The sequence below is a fragment of the Benincasa hispida genome, chromosome 11 (assembly GCF_027475165.1).
Source record: "Benincasa hispida cultivar pf3 chromosome 11, pf3_genome.v1.1, whole genome shotgun sequence".
Classification (NCBI taxonomy): Eukaryota; Viridiplantae; Streptophyta; class Magnoliopsida; order Cucurbitales; family Cucurbitaceae; genus Benincasa; species Benincasa hispida.
Genome location: NC_143488.1, coordinates 21952553 through 21974071, shown reverse-complemented (window position 1 = coordinate 21974071; position 21519 = coordinate 21952553). Strand labels below are relative to the sequence as shown.

Sequence of the window (21519 nt, the reverse complement as noted above, 5' to 3'; positions counted from 1 at the left end):
TGAGGTCCTTTAGTCTTTTTGCAGTTGTTGCTATTCTGAACATTTTAGTATTATGCAAGGCTTTTATGACTAACGACCTTAGTAAATACAAGTTATTTTCAATTGAACCAAAAACAATCTCCATACCATTCTTGAAACTAAACACTTTACTCTCAGAAAAGGAGACGGTATAACCTTGTTAAAGGAGACAAGAAATTGAGATTGAGTTCCTCTTGATATGAGGAACTACAAAAACATTATCTTGTCTAAAAATAACTTCAGCTTGTCTACAGCAACAACTGAAACAACCTCACCAATACCGACTCGAAAAGTCAACTTTCCATCTTCCAACATTTTCCAGGAACTAAATCCTCGATAGGAAGAAGTAACGTGGTTAGTAGCGTCTGAATCAAGTATCCAGGCAGAATCATCATTCTCTACCAAACACGTCTCCAAGACAAATAAATCACATTTACTATCTTTAGATTTCTTCCTCTTATGGAGAGTAGTGGGATCAGTATCATAACTTAAATAAGCTCCAAATTCCATTTCAGAGAATACTTCTCATCGATGAACTTCACTAGAGTCAGCAACAATTGCTTTCTCTTTTACTCCCTTGATATTAAAGAAAGATTAGAGATTATTTTGGAAACTGATGCTACTGGTTTCTTTGTCATCTATCCCTTTGTGCTAAAAAAAGTAAGAACTGACGTTCAAACAATTCTTGCAATGAGTCTATCGTCTGACGTGCAATGACTATGTTCTTAACCCTTTTGGCCAATGCATCAGGTATGCTGGAAAAAATTTGATGTTGGGACAACGAGTTAGCCTTCATCCACACCTAATATGCATTACGAATATTTCGCGGTGCATCAAGGGTCGGGACTTGAGGACATTCCTCAACCATGACAAACTCGAGGTCGTTTACCATGAAATATGTTTTAAAAAGACTGTTTCCAATGTATGTAATTGGTGCAATTAGAGGCAACTAACGGAAAATCATTCATATTGTTGAGAAAACAAACACATTGATCTACATTAGATTTTAGCAAATACTCGTTGAAAAACAACATCCAATACAGTTTAGCAAAACTGAAATGAACCCCGTGTGACATCTAGTTTCACAATGACGCTTTAGTGGTTTAGGACAAAAGCCACAGAAGGGTAGTCAATTTATCCCTCCTCTGAATTGAGACATTCTCAACCATTCATTAATACCAGAACAACTACTGTTCCTAGAATGAATAACCATCATTGATTTGGTCAAGAATCATTAACTTGCTTAACAATTTCCCATAAGTGTGACCTTTTATTTTTTATCATAGAGTTCCGCCCCAGGCAGCCAATCCGAAGGGAAAAATCCATTGGGGCAAAAACTAAAGTGACCCTACCCATTTCTAGAGTTCACCTTGATATTGACTTACTGCACAAAAGCCATCCAAAGGGGGACACTCCCAAGGTGCCACGAGGCAATGCAAGAAGATCTCACAGTGTAAACCATTGAAGGAGACCGCAGGACATGTTGACACACATCCTTCACCAACTTACTATAAACACTCTCTCCGTCCACCTTGATATTGACTCATGAAAACACTATTCGAAGGGGGATGCTCTCAGGGCACCACGAGGTCAAGCATGAATCTCACGGTGTGATCATTCAGGGAGAAACGTGAATGGAGTCTTTGAAATATATATTTCTTCCTCCCACTGAGTATTTTATAACCTAGAGTTTAGTTTACTTAGAAAAAACACGGTTAAGAATTTTAACTACGTGACTTTTTAGGTTTGCTCAAAAGTAACTCTTACTTTGGAAAGTTGAACAACTTTTGATCATCATTCATTAATCTCTATAACGAAGTCTTTGAATAACTGTCACATGCTTGCAGTAAATCTATCTAATTCACATTTCTAGGTAGGTTCCGAGGTAGGATGTTGTGTTTTCGTCAGCTTAAATACCCCAACCTAGACAGACCTGCCTTAGACAAAAAGTCCCTTATCGATATATTTAATACCAATTTAATATTTTATGGATATCAATTTAATTCTATTAAACCGATTTAAAAGATTAAACTTAGGTATCTAATTTCATTAGAACCTTGAACTTGGGTTTATCTCAATCTAATTTTAAAATCCTTTTAAAACATGAGTTCACCTAAGTCCGCATGCAACTCTTTTTTATTGATTTTAGTTCTAATTTCCATTATAACACTTTTAACCGAAAATAATAAAAAACATCCACAATGCAAAGCTACCCATACAAGGCATTCTTAACTCTTATAAATAAGTTTAAGTGTCATGCTCCATGCATTGTTCATTCATTGCTACTTTTATATAACACTTATATAACAAAGCAATGAATCAAGCATACATGCTTCCATACACCTTTATACTGTAACTATTATAATATAAAGATGATGCATGCATAAATATAACTCTTATATTTCATGATGCATGCACATGCTCTCTTGTAATTTCATCATGCCAATAACTATATTATAACACTTATAATATATGATGCGTGAATAAAGTGCATAACCTAAGGTGGGATTTAAATCTATATGTCATACACTATGACATATAAATAACATACATCTCATGTACATTAAATAAAAGTTGATGAACCGGGATAATTAGCCTCAGATCCTCAAAAAACAAAGCTAACTATTACAAAGAGCAAATGAGTCTTCGGTTCAAATAGACAAACCGAGTCTTGAACCATCCGAGTGAAGAAACGCGTATCCTTGATCGTGTACCGAATTCATTTGATCGCCTACACGATAGAATAAGCTCTTTATTCAATCGTTTAGTAATGTTGTGTGAGCATAAATGATCGTTTAACAACTATCTTATACCTTTGACTATTCGATGAAGCATGAAGGCACGTGATCGTGCAGCGCGCATCTTGCAATGCAATGCAAGCTCTTTAGGCACGTGATCAAGTAAATGAAAACGATGCGGTGAAGCATAATCATCTAAACGATTGTTGAACAAGCGTCGAGGTATCGTATACTGCCTGACCGTGTAGTCAGTGACTATACGATGAGGCATGTTGAACTACACGATCATTTAGTGTGTACGCCTTTTATTAAACGATGAGTGTCAAAAACTCTATGTGATCGTTTACCTCTAGTGTCCATGCGATCAAGCAACTAACGCTATGCGATAGAGTAAACACTTTACCTCATCATTTAGCATTAGCTAAACGGTTGTCTAGAATACTACACGATCGGGTAGAACTTTTCTGCACAATAGTTTAGTCAAATCTCAACGATCATTTACCTTGGGCTACACGATACGACCAACCTTTGTTCTTCTTCCTCGATGAGAACTACATCTCCATGCTTCGAAACTTCATCACGAACGATTCAAACAACTTCAAACACTTTGAATACAGACTCGATTGCTTGTTAATTATGCCCAAAAACTTTGTAAACTTAAAGAAAACTATAAATAGAGGGAACCATCCCATAAACATTCATCAACAAATGAACAAACACATCTAACTCTTAAACCCAATACAAAAAACTTAAAACCCACCACGACTGTAAAAGAAGTTCAATACATAAATGATAATTTGGAATATCAGAACAACCTGGCACTGATACCAATTGAAGAAAATCTAAACACGAGGATTTCCATGAGCAGCGAAAGGGATCGTTCAGAATTCCATTTAGATTGAACACAAATAATTACAGTCTAAAACGGAAGCTAACAGGTCATGCATAGATTGAAATTACAACATGCTACCATAGGAATCAAGGAATAGACTATGTGTACCTTTGAAGAACCATTCTCCAGCAATCCCTCGATCAGTCTCCAATGCCTCCAATAATAGTAACACTCAAACGCAACGACCGGAACAACACGACCACAAAGACAACGATTGTCTCAATGCTCCTCGAACCCAGTCGAGTCCAACTCGATTCACGAACTGAGTAAAGACACTACAACAATGGTTACCTTGGTATTCTTGGTGTGAGAATCCAGAAGTTGTGGGATCTGTATGATCTTAACTTGAGGAAGAGACTGGAGGTCTACAATCGAGTAGACGACGTGCTCGATCGTTTAGTAAATTGAAGCCTATCGCATAGGCTTTGCTATTCGATCATGTAGCTACAATCAACTGAGTGACTATCATATAGTCAACTCTACACGATTGTTTAGTCTATGTCAACGCTATCACTTAGTGAAACTATTTCACTTAGCTTGTCTCCATGAGTACTTTCTGAAAGAAGCAACCACTAAATTTAAGAAAACAATTTTTCTTTTATCTCACGATTACCATAAAACTATCAATAACCTCTCACTCAATCGGTTATTAGAAAAAAAAATTAATTATTATAATTAATATATTAGAAATAAATATAACAAACTTATCATATTATATTTATAACCTATAGTTTTAATATTTCATGATATGAAACATATAATCCATAGTTCTTTTTCTATTTTATGGTACTTAATGTAAATTATATTTACATTAATTCCTCCAAATAATGTCTCATACATTACACCAATCACATCTCATATAATTGAATTTTCTCTTGTTAATTTGAACACTTCAAACTAACCCCAAAATATGATTCTCAACTTGAACCCATTAAGATACCAAGGGGACCTTATGGACTTATGACTTGAAGTTCCAACGTTCCATGAATAACTGACTAAACTCTTTAGTCACGAGATCTACAATCCGTTAATTATCGGGCACTCCACTAAAGATCGACAACTGCACTCTTTGCACTACAAATATATTTTTGTGTCCATATTAACAAATCAAAGTGCAATAACCCTTCACAAATCGCTCATAAGTATAGCTGGGCCAATTTACCGTTTTGCCCCTGTAGCTACATCTAACTTCTTAACTTGCATTGATTCCTTTAATGAACAATAAGTCATAGTCCTGCTATGACTGTGTTCTCTCTTTCAAAGAGAAGGTGTGGCCACTATGTTTAAGACCCAGAATTAGCCCTCAAGGTGCAATCTATCTACTTACCCTTGCCTCAGGGAATGAGTGAATTCCGCCTTGTGTAACTAATATCAGAACTAGTTGTTTGACCATTTCCAAAAGAAAAAGTTGTTTGGCCATTTTTTAAGAACCTCATTTTGTTTTTGCAATTTTTCCAATCGTCCTTCTTAAATTACGAGTTTAGGCTTCTGATTAGTTATGAATTTTTTATGAATATGTTTCTAAGGCTCCATTTGATAACTATTTGGTTTTTTGTTTATAAGTTTTTGAAAATTCAGTCTATAAGTACTCTTTTCACCTATAATTTTCTTGCTTTTTCATCTACATTTTACCATTACTTTAAAAAAAAAAAAAAAGGAAAGTTTCAATCTTAAGAAAGCAATTTTTAAAAAGCTTGTTTTTGTTTTAGAAATATTTTAATTAAGTAGTCAATTCTTTTACTTTTGAAAATTTTAAACTATAGCAAAAAAAATGAAAAAAAATATTCTTAATTTTTTAAAAATAAAAAATAATAAACAAAATAATTACCAAACAGCGTCTAGATCTTACAATTTTGACTATGATAAGTCCCTTAAAAATGTATTTTAAAAATAGTCTCATATAGTATTAATTTATTCGACACAAAATTAAATTCAATGTCTAATATAATATTTAATGTTAACATTTGTGAAGAACTAAGAGACCTAAATTTGATATTTTAGGAATCTATTAGAAACACAAATTAAGAACTCAAGAATCTATATTACATATTTTGTTGAAGTTATGTTCATGGAATATATATAAACACAAATCTATAAATTTATAGGATAGACTTTTAATCCTTATATAAATTTGTGGCCTTGAAATTAAGTTTTAGATCCACCACTCTTTTAAAAATAGCTAATGTGTGTTTTAAACGTCGACATCAAAAAAATTTGAATGCATCAATTTTATAAGAGCGTTGATGAAAATATCTAAAGAAAATGTCAGTTATATCTTTGGTAGCATCCACATCATTATTATTTGTGAATTTGTCATCTTTTTTGAAAATTCGTTCAAATAGCTTTTTTTAGTCAATCTTGGGCGAGATTGACCATCGAGATTTAGTTGAAAAAAAATAACTTTTTTAACTTGTAGATTGTTTTGACCCTTTTCGACCTTTCTCGGTACATCTCGAACTAATTTTTTCAAAATATTATGTGATCTTCCTAAATTTTATACCAAATTCAATTATATATACCAAATATTATATCATATGTAATTTTTTTAAATCTTCAGCCAAATTTATAATTTCCAAATAAATTTACTAATTATCCAAATGAATCTTTTAGGTGGATCTCACGTGATTATTTTTTATTTTTAAATTTTTGAAAATATTAAAATTTTCAGAAAAATAGTAAAAGTATGAAAAATATATAAAATCTCAAGCATATTAGTACCGAGATTTTATATATTTTTCATATCTTACCTTTTTCTTTAGCAAAATTTAATCTTTCCCAAAATTTAAAAATCAAAATGCAATAATCCATGTGAAAAAATCTAATTGATAATTCATTTGGAAATTTAGAAATCCATATAATCATGGAAACATAAATTGACCTAGAATTACACTATAACATTAGGTAAAGATGATCGAATTTGGAGAAAATTTGAAAATATATAAGATATCGTATAAAATTTGGATAGATTATCTAATATTTGAAAAAATTACTAAAATTTCGACATTGTTCGATCTCACTCGAGATCCACCGAGAAAAAATAATTTATTCTAATTATCTACAAAGAAGATCCTTCACATAATCAGACTTAGCTTATATCCTCAAAACTAGACTTCAACATATTACAAAAATTTCACCAAAAGGAGCTAAGAAAAATTTCCATGTACTTCTACAATTATATGCTTCTGTTTTTGGTATCGACCATGCTAACTGGCTTGACTTTGTTGCATTATTTTTAGATGAGAACATTTGTATAAATGTTTTTATTTCTTAGGAGCTTTATAAAGACAAATATTAAATGTTTTCCGATTTTCTTATTTTTAAAAACTGATTTCCATAATTTCCAAAATGTTTTTCCTCCTAGAGAAGTTTATGAAAAATCAATATTGTCACGAGTTCTTTATCATTCTCTGTCTGGAAAAACAATTGCTCGGATATTTTGAAGGATGACTTAAGGAATAAAATGACAAACAACTCATAGAGCAACTACAACAATATCCTTAAATAAATACTGTCAACACAAAATCTTGAACCCAGTCTATAAAACATAAAATTTGGTCGGTTGACTGGTTGTAAAATCCTAAACTTAATAGAAAAATGTTTCAAAAAATAAACAATTTTTTTCGAAAATAGGCAATGGTGTCACAGTACCATAGTACCACATCGCAACCCCGTAGTGAATCTGCACGAAATGTGAAGTTCTTCCGTCGTGGCGTCACTCCACAACAATGCGACACTAGCCTAAAACCTCCTTTTAAGTTAGAGATTTAGCCCTGTCTTAATTTTATTGGACAAAGTTAATATGGTTTCACTCTGTTAACTTTCAAATCTCATTCTTTTGCACAAAGTTTGAAAATCATTAGTAAATGACATAAAATCTAGCAATATTAAGCATAAACTCTAAATAAAATTCAATTTCATAATGTTGATGAAAACATTTGAAATCGAGACCCAAACACCAGAAAATACCCTTGCAAACAGAGACCCACTAACGGGTTCTTCTCCGGCAACGTTTTTCTCTTTCTCATCGCCTATGTATTTTTTTCCCTCTCTACATGTATTCCAATATGCAATAGGCACGTTTGGTTCATGGGAATAAGAGGTGGAAATGGAAATTGATATTCTATCATCATATTTTGGTACAAGTTTTTAATCTTGCGAATGAGAATATTTTATTCTAAGATATTTCATATTCTCATTCATGGAGATTTTTGATAAACACCCAAATAGATGGGTTTTATCCATTTTCAATGGTTTTTCTCTCTCTCGTACTTTTTATCATTTAATTTTATTTGTTTTTCTTCTTTATTGATATTGGTTAATTTATTTAATTTTGATAAATATGTTTAAATAAATTTATAGTTGATATATATAATTAATTTTATTAATAACAATGCTAATATAATAATTTATTATATTATTATGAATTAATATGAAAAACCATAATCTTTAAAAAAATATATATGAATAACCATAACAATATTTGTTTAAATCCCTTTTTATTGGTATATATATTAATATCATAAACTATTTATTAAAGTTATTAATTACTCTTTAAAAAATATTAATTAATTAATTAATAATAAAATAAGTTATTTTATAAAAATTAAGCAATTGTGTACACTTGTACTTTTAGATTTAATCTAGAATCATATTTATTTTTTTAAAATAAAAAAAAATATTGTTTGATGATTTAAAATGAATCAATTTATATCAACTTCTTATATATATATAAATATATATAAAACTTATAATCCACATTAAAAAATTAGTTAATTAACTCTTCAATTAACAAAACTACATAAAAAAAATAGATATTTAAATTAATTATCAATACTTTTTTAATAAAAATTGATAATATAAATGTGTAATATAAAAAAGTTAATTGATAATATATATATTAAACTGGAGGGTGTGTGAGTAAATGTAGTTAAATTTTAATGGCTTAAAATTGATTTAATAACTTAATATATTAAAAATAAATTAACAAATGAAAATTAATTATTGAAATTAATTTTTATTAATTTATAATTATAATTGCATAAAAAAAAGTAGAATACAGACATCTTATTCTCATTCTCATATATAATTCATAGACGTCCTATTCCCATTCTCATACATAATCAAATACATTCATCCTTGATTCCTTTATTCCTAGACATTTATAAAATCTTAACCAAACAGCCCTTTGAGAAAAACTAAAAAATTGATTTAAATGCCATTAAATCAAAACCACTAGTATCTTAACACTTTATCAAGAATTACTTCAATTCACTAAGGTAAATTAAGTTGAACCAGATTTGTTTTATACGTTAGGTTAAAATTAATTTTTGTAATTGTATAAGTTTTCACATTGTCTTGAGTTAAAATATTATTTTTGTCCTTGTATTTTGATGTTTGTTCCACTTTAGTCTCAGTAATTTCAAATATCAAATCGTAATTCCTATACGTTCATGAAATCTTAAAGATGGTCCATACTTTTTGTTTATTGTTGATTTTTTTCAACTTTTGTTTGTTATTTATTAGTATTTTCACTCTAAATTTTTAAAATTTATTCACATATCATAATTTCAGGCATGAAAATGATTATTATCCTTTAGCCAATTTTGTTGAAAATCAACTTTAAAGAATTACATTTAATATTTATTAAAAGTAAGGAGTAAACGCGCACAAATATCAGACTACAAGGACCGAGCTATATTTTATTATTATCGTTATTATTATTTAGTGTCTAACCATTCCCTCCAAATGTGTCTTTCCATTGACATGTTACTAGGTGGTGGAAGGATCTGGATGTCCCAATAAACTTTCCTTTTGCGAGAGATAGAAATATGGAGTACTATTTTTGGGCATTGGCATTGGAAGCATAATTTTAACCTCATTTGAGTGTTGGAAGGAAAACGCTAACCAAATTAATCGCAATTTCTTCAATTTTAGATGATATATATGATGCCTATGGAACATTTGAAGAACTCTAAGTTCTCACACCAGCGATTCAAAGGTTGTTTCATTTCAATTCCAATGCAAACCACTCTTTCAATCTTTCAAAGTTGATCTATATGAAAAACCCATATCCAAAATCAAGTTGGAGAATTTTGAAACCAATATAATTATGTCATTGAATTTTCAGGTGGGATGGAAGCATGGCTAATATTCTCCCTCAGTACATGAAAACTTTTTATATAGCAATGTTGGATTTTATGAGGAATTCAGAGAAGAGATAGGAAAGGATGAAAGTTCACTTCACATTCAAATTGCAAAAGATGGAGTAATGTTTCTTCTTTTTCCTTCACTATCTCCTTCCCCTCAATTTATTTATACATCTAAGAGTTCTCATTTATTATTAAGTTTTTTAACAGATAAACAAACTAGCTGATTCCTACTTTGAAGAAGCTAAATGGTTAAACAAAAAGTATAGACCAAATTTCAAGGACTACATGGAATTGGCCTTAAGTACCACATGTTATACCTTGCTGATAAGCATTTAATTCCTTGGCATGGGGGACATAGTTACAAACGAGGTACTTGAAGGGCTTATTAAAGGACGTCAAATTATTAAAACCTCAACAATCATTTGTAGACTCATGGATTATATCAGTTCCCACAAGGTATATATTCGATTACTTCTCATATTTGTCAATTGGTTTTGAGATGAAATCTTGTATATATATATATAATAGGGGCAATTGTAAATAGAGAAATCAGACTAAAGTATTAGCAGATATAGCTCATGCAAAAGAATTTGCAGATATAACAAAATTTGGATTCAACATTCAAAGTCTGTCGATAGTAGACTATATCGTTGATGTCAACGATATAGTTTATCATTGATAAGAGTCTATCATCGATAGAATCTATAATGAATAGATTTTGCGATATTTACGATTTATAAGAAGTGTTAGTATTCTTAATGATTTTTTATTCATAAGCATCGAACATCATTTCAACATATTCTTTGAGAATAAAAGTATTTGAATGTTCAAGGGGTGTCATTTCCAAAACCACATTGCCACTTTTATCTAAAAAAACCCTAAAGCACTACAAGGATGTGTATGATATATAGCAACTTGATATATATAACTATAAGGATATAAGTGTGGCTTGCAGTTTAGACTAAGGATCAATATCAGGAAACAAAGTTGAGGTTTGTGGTCTCAAAAGAAAAGGAATTTATATTACCTAATGTAGCAAGTGAAATGAAAATAAATAAATAAATAAATAATGCAAATCAAACTCTTTAGTTCACATGGATGAATCTGTCCAATTGAACAAGTCCAAAGAGATCCTACCTAGTCATTTAAAGATAGAAATTTTTGTTACTTTCATATTTTAATTGTGTAAATGTAGCTAGAAATTTTATAAAAACTTTAAGAGTTAGATGGATGTGTAAAGAATGGAGTTTATAAGGGCTAGAATCAAGTTCATAGAGCCCTGACCATTACATATTCTTGTATGGGTCCCCTCTGGAATAAATACTCACACAGTTATTTCTTCACAAACTCTCAAGACTGAAGTCAAAAACCCTTCCTTCATATTCTTCCTATTTAAAACAAAGGAAATTCGACATTTTTTGTCAGAAACATTCATGACTAAGAAACACACATCTTCTCTTCAAGAAAATTAAGAAACAAAATGGAACTTAAACAAGAGAGTATATGACCTTACCTGATTTAGTTCAATTATGACACCAATAATGAAAGCCACTGATGTAAAATCAAGGAGTTGCAACAAAAGCTTTGAAGGTACCTTACAATGATTTTGAAGGAATCGGTGTGAAGAATTGCTAGAACCATTCTTCAAGATGTAACCTACACAAAGTGAAAAGGTTGAGTTGTGAAAAGGTATCGACCATGCTAACTGGCTTGACTTTGGTCGCATTATTTATAGATGAGAACATTTGTAGAAATGTTTTTCTCTCTTAGGAGCTTTATAAGGAAAAATATTAAATGTCTTCTGATTTTCTATTTTTAAAAAACTGATTTCCATAACCTTAAACGGTGTCTTTCAAAGAGATCTTTATTTTTATTCTCTTTCCTTCTAATTTCCAAAACGTTTCTCCTCCTAGAGAAGTTTATGAAGAATCAATATTGTCACGAGATCTTTATATTCATTCTCTGTCTAGAACAACAATTGCTCGGACATTTTGAACGATAATTCAAGGAATAAGATGACAAACGGCTCATAGAGAAACTACAACAACATCCTTAAATAAATACTGTCAACACAAAATCTCGAACACACTCTATAAAACCCAAAATTTGGTCCTTTGACTGGTTGAAAAATCCTAAACTTAATAGAAAAAGATTTCAAAAAATAAACAATTTTTCTAAAAATAGGCGACGGTGCTGCGGGGCCATAGTACTATATCGTAGCCCTGTAGTGAATCTGCACGTCATGTGAAGTTCATCCGTCGTGGCGCCACTACACAACAATGCGACACTAACCTAAAACCCTCTCTCAAGTTAGAGTGTTGCGTTATTCTGTAGATCGCCATGACGCCACATTTTTCGGGCAAACTAGTCATGTTTCCTCCCTACTTTAGAGATTTAATTTAGCCCTATTTGATTTTATTAGACAAAGTTAATATGTTTTCACTCTGTTAACTTTCAAATCTCGTTCTTCTGCTCAAAGTTTCAAAATCACTAGGAAATGACATAAAATCTAACAATATTAAGCATAAACAACTCTAAATAAAATTCAATTTCATAATGCCGAAAGAAACAACTGACACCGAGACCCAAACACCAGAAAATACCCAGCAAACGGAGACCCACTGAACGGATTCTTCTCCGACAGTGTTTTTCACTCTCTCACCGTCTATGTATTTCTTTCTCTCTATGTATGTATTCCAATATGTCGTAGTCCTCTATTTTGGCCCCTTTAGTTCATGAGAATAAGAGGTGGAAAGGGAAAATGATATTCTATGACCATATTTGATACAAGTTTTTAACCTTAGAGTGAGAATATCTTATTCCAAGACATTTCATATTCTTATCCATAAAGATTTTTCATAGTCACTCAAATAGACGGATTTTCTCCATTTTCAATGGTTTTCCTCTCTCTTATTTTTTATCTTTTCATTTTATTTGTTTTTATTTTTTTATTGATATTGGTTTATTTAGTTTTGATAAAAATATTTAAATTCAATTTATAACTTACATATATAATTAATTTTATTAATAATAATGGTAATATAATAGTTTATTCTATTATTATGAATTAATATAAAAAATCATAATATTTTTTTTAAAAAAATATGAATAACCATAACTAAATTTGCTTAAATCCCATTTTATTGATAATATATATTAACATCATAAATTGTTTACTAAAATTACTAATTAGTCTTTACAAAATATTAATTAATTTAGTAATAATAAAATAAGTTAATTTTTTTAAACTAGACAATCTTGTACACTTATACTTGTGGACTTAATCTACCATCATAATTATTTTTTAAAAAATTAAAAACATTGTTTGATGATTTAAAGTCAATTAGTTTATATCAACTTCTTTTATATATATAAGATTTATAATTGACATTAAACAATTAGTTAATTGATTCTTCAATTAACAAAACTATAGAAAAAAAATAGATATTTAAATTAACTACCATATTTTTTTTAATAAAAATTGATAATATAAATGTGCATTATAAAAAAATTAATTGGTAATAAATATTTTAAATTGAAGTGTAGGTGAATAAATTTAGTTATATTTTAATGGCTTAAAATTAATTTAATAACTTAATATAATAAAAATAAATTAACAAAAAAGTATAACACATTTATAGACATCCTATAAAAAATCTAGATGTCCTATTTCCATGAATCATTTATTCTCAAACATTTCTAAAACCTTAATCAAAACTCCCATTAGGATTAAACTAAAAGATTGATTTAAATGCCCTTAAATTAAAACCACTTAAATATCTTAACACTTTAACAAGTAATACTTCAATTCACTAAGGTAAATTAAGCTAAGCATTCATGAACTAGTATCTATAGATTATTACCCTTCGTTTAGAAAAACATTACTCGAACCAAATTTGTTTTATACTTTAGGTTAAAATTATTTTTTGTAGTATATAATTTTTCACATTTTTTGGATTAAAATATTCTTTTTGTCCTTGTATTTGGATGATTGTTCAACTTTAATCTCTGTAATTTCATATATCCAATTAGAGTTCCTGTACATCCATGAAATCTTAAATTTAGTCCATACTTTCTATTTATTATTGATTTTTTTTCAACTTTTGTTTGTTATTCATGGGCATTTTCACTTTTAATTTTTAAAACATATTCACATATTATATTTTTTGGCATGAAAATGATTATTATCATTAAGCCAATTTTGATAAAAATCAACTTTGAAGAATTACATTTAAGATTTAATAAAATTACTAGAGTAAACCTGGCCTGCACAAATATTAGACTACAGGGACCAAAGTTCTATTTTATTATTATCGTTTCTATGGTTTAGTTTCTAACCATTCAATTCTGTATGTGTCTTCCATTTGATATGTTACTAGGTGGTGGAAAGATCTGGATATCCGAATAAACTTTCCTTTTGCGAGAGATAGAATTGTGGGGTACTATTTTTGGGCATTGGGAGCATACTTTGAACCTCATTTCAGTATTGGAAGGAAAATGCTAACCATAGTAATTGCAATTTCATAAATTTTAGATGATATATATGATGCCTAGGGAACATTTGAAGAACTCCAAGTCTTCACTCCAGCAATTCAAAGGTTGTTTCATTTCAATTCCAATACAAATCACTCTTTTAAACTTTCAAAATTTATCTATATGAATAACCCATATACAAAATCAATTTGGAGAATTTTGAAACTAATATAATTATGTCATTGAATTTTCAGGTGGGATAGAAGCATGGCTAATATACTCCCTCAGTACATAAAATCTTTTTATACAACAATGTTGGATTTTTATGAGGAATTTAGAGAAGAGATAGGAAACGATAAAAGTTCACTTCACATTGAAATTGCAAAAGATGGAGTAATGTTTCTTCTTTTTCCTTCACTATCTCCAACCCCTCAATTTATTTATACATTTAAGAGTTCTCATTTATTATTAAGTTTTTCAACAGATAAAAAAGCTAGCTGGTTCCTACTTTGAAGAAGCGAAATGGTTAAACAAAAAGTATAAACCAAATTTCAAAGAGTACATGGAATTGGCCTTAAGTACTTTGAAGAAGCTAAATGGTTAAAGAAAAAGTATAAACCAAATTTCAAGGACTACATGGAATTAGCCTTAAATATCACATGTTATACCTTGCTGATAAGCATTTCATTCCTTGGCATGGGGGACATAGTAACAAACGAGGTACTTGAACGACTTACTAAAGGACCACAAATTATTAAAGCCTCAGCAATCATTTGTAGACTCATGGACGATATTAGTTCCCAAAAGCTATATATTCAATTACTTCAAAATTGGTTTTGAGATGAAATATTATATGTATATACAATAGGGGCAATTATAAATATAGAAAGCAGACTAAAGTATTAGTAGATATAGCACATGCAAAAAAAGTTGTAGATATAACAAAATTTAAATCCAGCATTTGGAGTCTATTACTGATAGACTATATCATTGCCTATCAGCAATATAGTTTGTCACCGATAAGAGTCTATGATCGATAAAGTCTATAATTGATAGATCTTGCTATATTTGCGATTCATAAGAAATGTTATTATTCACTTAATTATATTGACCATACAAGTGCTACTCATTGTAACTACTCTATCTAATATGGTACTAAAGTCCATGAAACCCAAATGAATATTTCGTCCATAGAAAAACTGGGTTTCGATACAAGAGTAGTGGATTCAATTAAAAGAGACATCATCTTGAGGATGCATGTTATGAACATCTCACATTACATGATGAACAAACCTCACAATCTTTACTTGAGATGGAGCCCTGGTTTTATCTAATATCTACTATACTTCAAAAGCTATACACGAACAAAAAAATTGAACATTTTTAAAGTAAACTATATTTACTTTGTTTTTCTTTTTGCAGTTTGAGCAAGAAAGGGAACATGTTGCTTCTGCTGTTACACGGAGCAATACGGTTGTTCAGAGGAAGAAGCTTGTGTGGAAATTCATAAACAAGCGGTTGATGCATGGAAGGACATAAACAAAGCATGTCTTCATCCAATCAATGTTCCAATTCCTGTTCTAATGCGTGTTGTGAATTTTTCAAGAGTTGTGAACTTGCTTTATTTGGATGAGGATGGATACACAAATGCGAAGAGTGGAACTAAATTTCTTATCAAATCTCTTCTCCTTGACCCTGTGCCTTGTTACTTGGACTTAAAGCCCAACTCGGTTGAAGGGCCAAGATTTTTCTTTGATCAATAAATGAATAGAAGTCACTTCAAAATACAAAATAAGCTAGTTTTATTGCCATATTCGTTCATATGAGATTATCATATATTCTTATGATTAGATAGTATAGTTAGATAGTTGCATCAGAAATTTGGGTCAATCATAAATTGTCACATCATAATTTGAATTAATAATATAATTATACTAATATAAAATTTGAGACCAATTTTAAATTTACATACGACATTCAAATTAAATTCTTAGACATGAAAGCTAAGTTAGCGATTCAAATTTAATTGTGTTATATGGCGATTGAACTCAAATATATTTCAACCGGAACTCACAAGAAATATGGATTGAACAAATAATCTTAGGTAATTTGAGCCTACTAAAAAAATCAGAATAAGCCCATGGACAAAAAGTCATGGGTCCAAAGTCAACCATGCCCATTCCCATGCATACAAGAAGCTACCTTCATTTTTGGCATACAGTCCTCCATTTGGTCATATTCATTCACTGACATCAATTAGAAGAATGAATATTCACGTGCATAAGAAAAGTAAAAGAGCTTTAAAGACTCGAGAAAAACAAACACTATATGAAGGCAACTAGAAGACATTTGAATTACATTAGGCTTTATGACTATTAGAATGCCTTTTATCTAGGGCTTTGAGAAAATAATTACTACGGCAACGTCTCTGGAATCTATATTATTTACTTATTTGCCATTTTTATGTTATTTATGTTTATGACCCTAGAGTTTACTGAAGTGCGTGATATAAACTCTCTAAACTATAAATGTGTTTTCTTTATGTGATTTTGTATTATTCTTGCTAATAAAATTGATCTCCCTCTGTCTCGTGAACTTAACTAACAAACTGTAAGTGAACCACAAAAATATGTGTGTCAATTCTCTACTTGTACATTTATTATGTATTCTTTATTTGTCGATTTCATAACACATTTGTATCAGAGTCTAACAATTGGAACTTGAAATTATGCATATGTTCTAGAAATTAAGGTATCAGTCATGAATATGAAAATCAATAAATTTATTGGGAGGAAAAGTTTCGATTTATGACATATCAAGATGTGATCCCTACTGAAGCAGCAAGGATTGTGGGCACTACTTACTTATAAATCCAAGAAGGTAGCCGCATATGATGAAGAATGGCAGACTCTAGAGGAGAAGGCTCATTCGACTATCATGTTATGTTTGGCTGATGAAAATATCATCGAGGTCATAGATGAAGAAACTGTTGTTAGTCTTTGGTTGAAGTTGGAAAGTATTTACATGAAAAAGTCTTCAACAAAGAAATTGCTTTTGAAGCAACATCTATATCATCTACACATTTAGGAAGATACGTCCCTTTTAGATCATCTTGTCCAATTAAATAAAATTTTGTTAGATTTGCATAGTGTAGAAAATAAGGAGGTGATGAGGATGATGTCTTAATTTTGTTGTTTTTCAAAATTTAAAATGGAACTTAAACAAGAGAGTATATGACACTTACCTGCTTTAGTTCAATTATGACACCAATAATGAAAGCCACTGATGTAAAATCAAGGAGTTGCAACAAAAGCTTTGAACGTAGCTTACAATGATTTTGGAGGAATCGGTGTGAAGAATTGCTAGAACCATTCTTCAAGATACATCCTACACAACGTGAAAAGGTTGAGTTGGGAAAAGGTCATTCAAGTAAAAATATAAGAGGAAAATGCATTGTTAGTATTAACAGGAAGTCCTTCACAATTTAATCGTTGCCAAAGTGGGAGCACAACTAGACTATAGAATAAAAATAACCATAAACAAGTGTTAACTTTGACCATTGTTTTAGCTAGTAAATTACAAAAGTTAAGAAGAGAAATGCTACAATGTTTCATAAAATTGGTTCTTCATAGAAAATCAAATTTGAATGCATATAGAGAGGTTTCCTGAGATAGCACATGTATTATCAGTGGGATATTATAAAGATCAATTAAACAAACTAATAAACACATCAACAATAGAAATAATCAAGTTGTAGAAATTTGTTCATCATTGTATGCTTCTAATAGAGGAGCACCAATCTAGTTTCACAATCAAACTTTGAACCTCTATTATTATAAGTTGTTTTACTTGGAGTTCTTCGAGAAGAGGCATGAAAAGCCGACAACTTCAAATCCTAGCTCACTTGCTCTACACAACAAACAATATGCAAGCATGTACGTTATCTTCCCAAATATGGAAAATGTGGAAAAACAGTGCATGAACACAAAAGCAATAGATCATTCCCTTGTATATTTATGTAAGGAAACAATACATAATATCCCCACAACCCATGTTGAACTGAGATCATGCTTTCCCCAAGATACAAAAGATTTATCATGTAAGGATTTCATCTACAACTAGCAAACAGATCATCAAGCGGAGCGTTACCTAAAAACAGATATCGGATGGTCTTTACTTTGTAACTCAATGAAAGAGCCAGAGGATAGATGGATTGATCACATTGAAATCATAAATCTATTATTCATTTGAATGCCTAAGAACTGATATATCCAAATTAATATCCTTCATACAAGATCTCATTCATTTAAGAACTAGGATGTACAAAGTGTACACAATCCACAACACACACGGATTATTTGACATCAAGGGTCAATTTGTCATTAATATGCTAGGGATTATATTGTCATATATCTAGATTAATCTCTTTGGTACAAGACCACATTCAGTGTTATGAAGTATAATAAGTGGACATTAATTATCACGTACAATAAGTAGACATTACTACCTCTAACTCGAGAATTTGTACAATCACAAAAATAAGCTCCCAACAAAACATCCACTTAGTCTAGAGTGAAGTTAGAGCATATTCCATTATGTACACGAACTTTATAATATAAACCCCCTAATTCATAATTATGTGTGTTAATGTTTATATTGAAATATCACATAGAACAATAGGGATGAAATGAATCAGTGAAGGACAATCTTGTTTTGATTAAAAAATGTCAATTTAATTGGTAACTCATACGGAATAAATAGTGAAAAGAACAAATCTTTTCTTCTTGGAGATGATCTTGTTTTGATTAATTTTCCGGCCACTGCTTTGTTGTGTGATGCTTGCAACTTCTTTCCATTTATCCAACACGATCACCTATGACAACTTGGATAACTTCTTTCCACCTACATCCACAACTCCCAACAACTCGGTCAATAAAAAAATCACAGAACTTGCAAACTAATCACCAAAATTTTCGATTTTAGTCATGATTTGTAGTAAATTTGGGATTTCTATCATAGATAGCTCTACAACGAATAAATTCGAAATTAAACCCATAAATAAAAAACTTTCAGCTTTAAGATTGCAAAAGGGATGAAAAAAGTGGTATTTACCTCACGAATAGCTCAGATCGGTGCACAAAACTCAGAAATTTCAAATGGAAGAACAACATAACAGAAAAGGTTGAAAGTTTGAAACACGATGCAATCGAATGAGGAAGAGAAGGTTGAAATTTAAAGCACGAAGTAGTCAAACGAAGGATAAGGGTATAATTTTCTGATCATTTTATAAGCTGGAACGCGAAGTAGTCAAAATTGGGTTTCGACTCAAGAGTAGTCGATCCAAGTAAAAGAGGTACCATCTTGAGAGTGCATGTTAAGAATATCTCACATTAAACAAGGAAGAATCCTCACAATCATTATCTGAGATAGAGCTCTGGCTTTGTCTAATATCTACTATACCTCAAAAGGTATACTCGAACAAAAAAAATTGTACATTTTTCAAGTAAACTATATTTACTTTGTTTTTACTTTTCAGTTTGAGCAAGAAAGAGAGCATGTTGCTTCTGCTGTTGAAGTGGAGCAATATGGTTGTTAAGAGGAAGAAGCTTGTGTTGAAATCCATAAACAAGTGGTTGATGCATGGAAGGGCATAAACGAACCATGCCTTCGTCCAATCAATGTTCCAATGCCTGTTCTAATCCGTGTGGTGAATTTTACAAGAGTTATGAACTTGCTTTATTTGAATGAAGATGGATACACAAATGCCAAGAGTGGAACTAAATTTCATATCAAATCTCTTCTCGTTGACCCTGTGCCTTGTTATGTGGACTTAAAGCCCAACTTGGTTGATGGGCCAAGATTTTTCTTTGAGCAATGAATGAATACAAGTCACTTCAAAATATAAAATAAGCTAGTTTTATTGCTATTTTCGTCCATATGAGCTTATAATGTATTCTTATGCGAGTTGAAAAGTATTGGGCTTAAACATTTTTTCCCTTCTATAATTATTGTGACCCTCGCCCCCATTACTATACATCCCCTTTAACTTAAGAAGATGGTTTGCTACGTGGCATGTGATTGGACATTTTGGTAAATTGCAAAAAAATAAAGATGGTACAGTTCAAGATACGCTCAAGTATTATTTATTTATTTATTCACATAATAGAGGATACGCTCATCATTTGCACTTTGTAATCTCAAGGACAACAACCATTTTGACACCACCAATATTGTAAATATTCCTAGTATTAGAGGATGAGTATTATAAATAGCCCCACAAAAATAACTTCAATGAGTAAGTAATTCTCTTTGTGGTTAACCAATTTAAATATCACTTGTACTAACTTAAGCATCTTAGTGTACTCAACTCGACACCAAACTAGTGATAGTATGCTTACACAGGTCGATATCAATGATGAGTTCAGACCAGAGGAGTGAGTTAGAAGAGTGTTCAAGCCCTCGTGTAGATTGCAAAAGATGTGGTAACAACCACATTGAGCATAATTGAACGATGTTGGAACTATAAAACAAAGAACAAAAAAAAAAAAAAAAAACAAGAGTTGCAACCACATACTTTGTGAGTACAAAATATACATAAACCATATATAGTATTATAGGAGAGTATCTCTCTCATGATAATCATAGATTCTTTTAATAACCTTTTTAATATAAATCTACCTACATAAATACTAGTGAACCTCACATTAACGTTAGAAGGTATCATTCTATTTTAAAAAGTATGTTAATGTGTCGCACAATAAATGAAGGGAATATGGAAAAAATTTTATACTTCCTTAATCCTAGAAAATTTTAAAATGTATGTTAACATGTCCATAAATTATTTTATGAAAATTGATTGTATGAAAAAATTTAGTTTTATCGTAAATAACTTGGATAAATAACTAATTTTGGTTATCTTCTAATATATTTTGGTGAATAAATCTACAAAGGTTTACAATAGACAATTTGAAATGAGAGAACCAATCGGACCTTCAAAGAAAACTATCGAAACTCTTTGAACATCTTGGGAGTACATTTGCAGCTTGGCTAGATGTAACGACCCGACTCCCTAGGACTTAAGTTAGGTTGTTACTAAATACATGCATGCATGAAACTTAAAACGACATCCTTATATGGTGAAATAAATGCTAAATAAATAAGGTAAGTTCAAAAGTCCTTCATTAAATTCAAATATTAAAAACAAATAATGGGGTACCCGTAAATCATAAATAATAATAACAAGTCTGAA

The 21519-nt window shown here is 30.6% G+C and overlaps 1 long non-coding RNA gene and 1 pseudogene across 5 annotated transcripts; one reads left to right on the top strand and one right to left on the bottom strand.

Moving 5' to 3' along the window:
- The window catches only part of LOC120090593 ((+)-gamma-cadinene synthase-like), a 33939-nt pseudogene extending 17906 nt beyond the window's left edge, over positions 1-16033 (top strand).
- A 323-nt stretch (positions 16034-16356) lies between these two features.
- Positions 16357-19648, bottom strand: LOC150032476 (uncharacterized). Of its 5 annotated transcripts, none has more exons than XR_016524378.1 (4): positions 19383-19636; positions 19021-19172; positions 18120-18179; positions 16357-17657 (listed from the first exon to the last, which is right to left on the bottom strand). It is a non-coding gene; the product is annotated as an uncharacterized LOC150032476 (long non-coding RNA). The 5 variants fall into 5 exon arrangements; XR_016524380.1 differs by lacking the exon at positions 18120-18179 and having other exon boundaries at positions 16357-16516; positions 17135-17657; positions 19383-19630; XR_016524379.1 differs by having other exon boundaries at positions 18096-19172; positions 19383-19648.
- Between the last annotated feature and the right edge of the window lie 1871 nt (positions 19649-21519).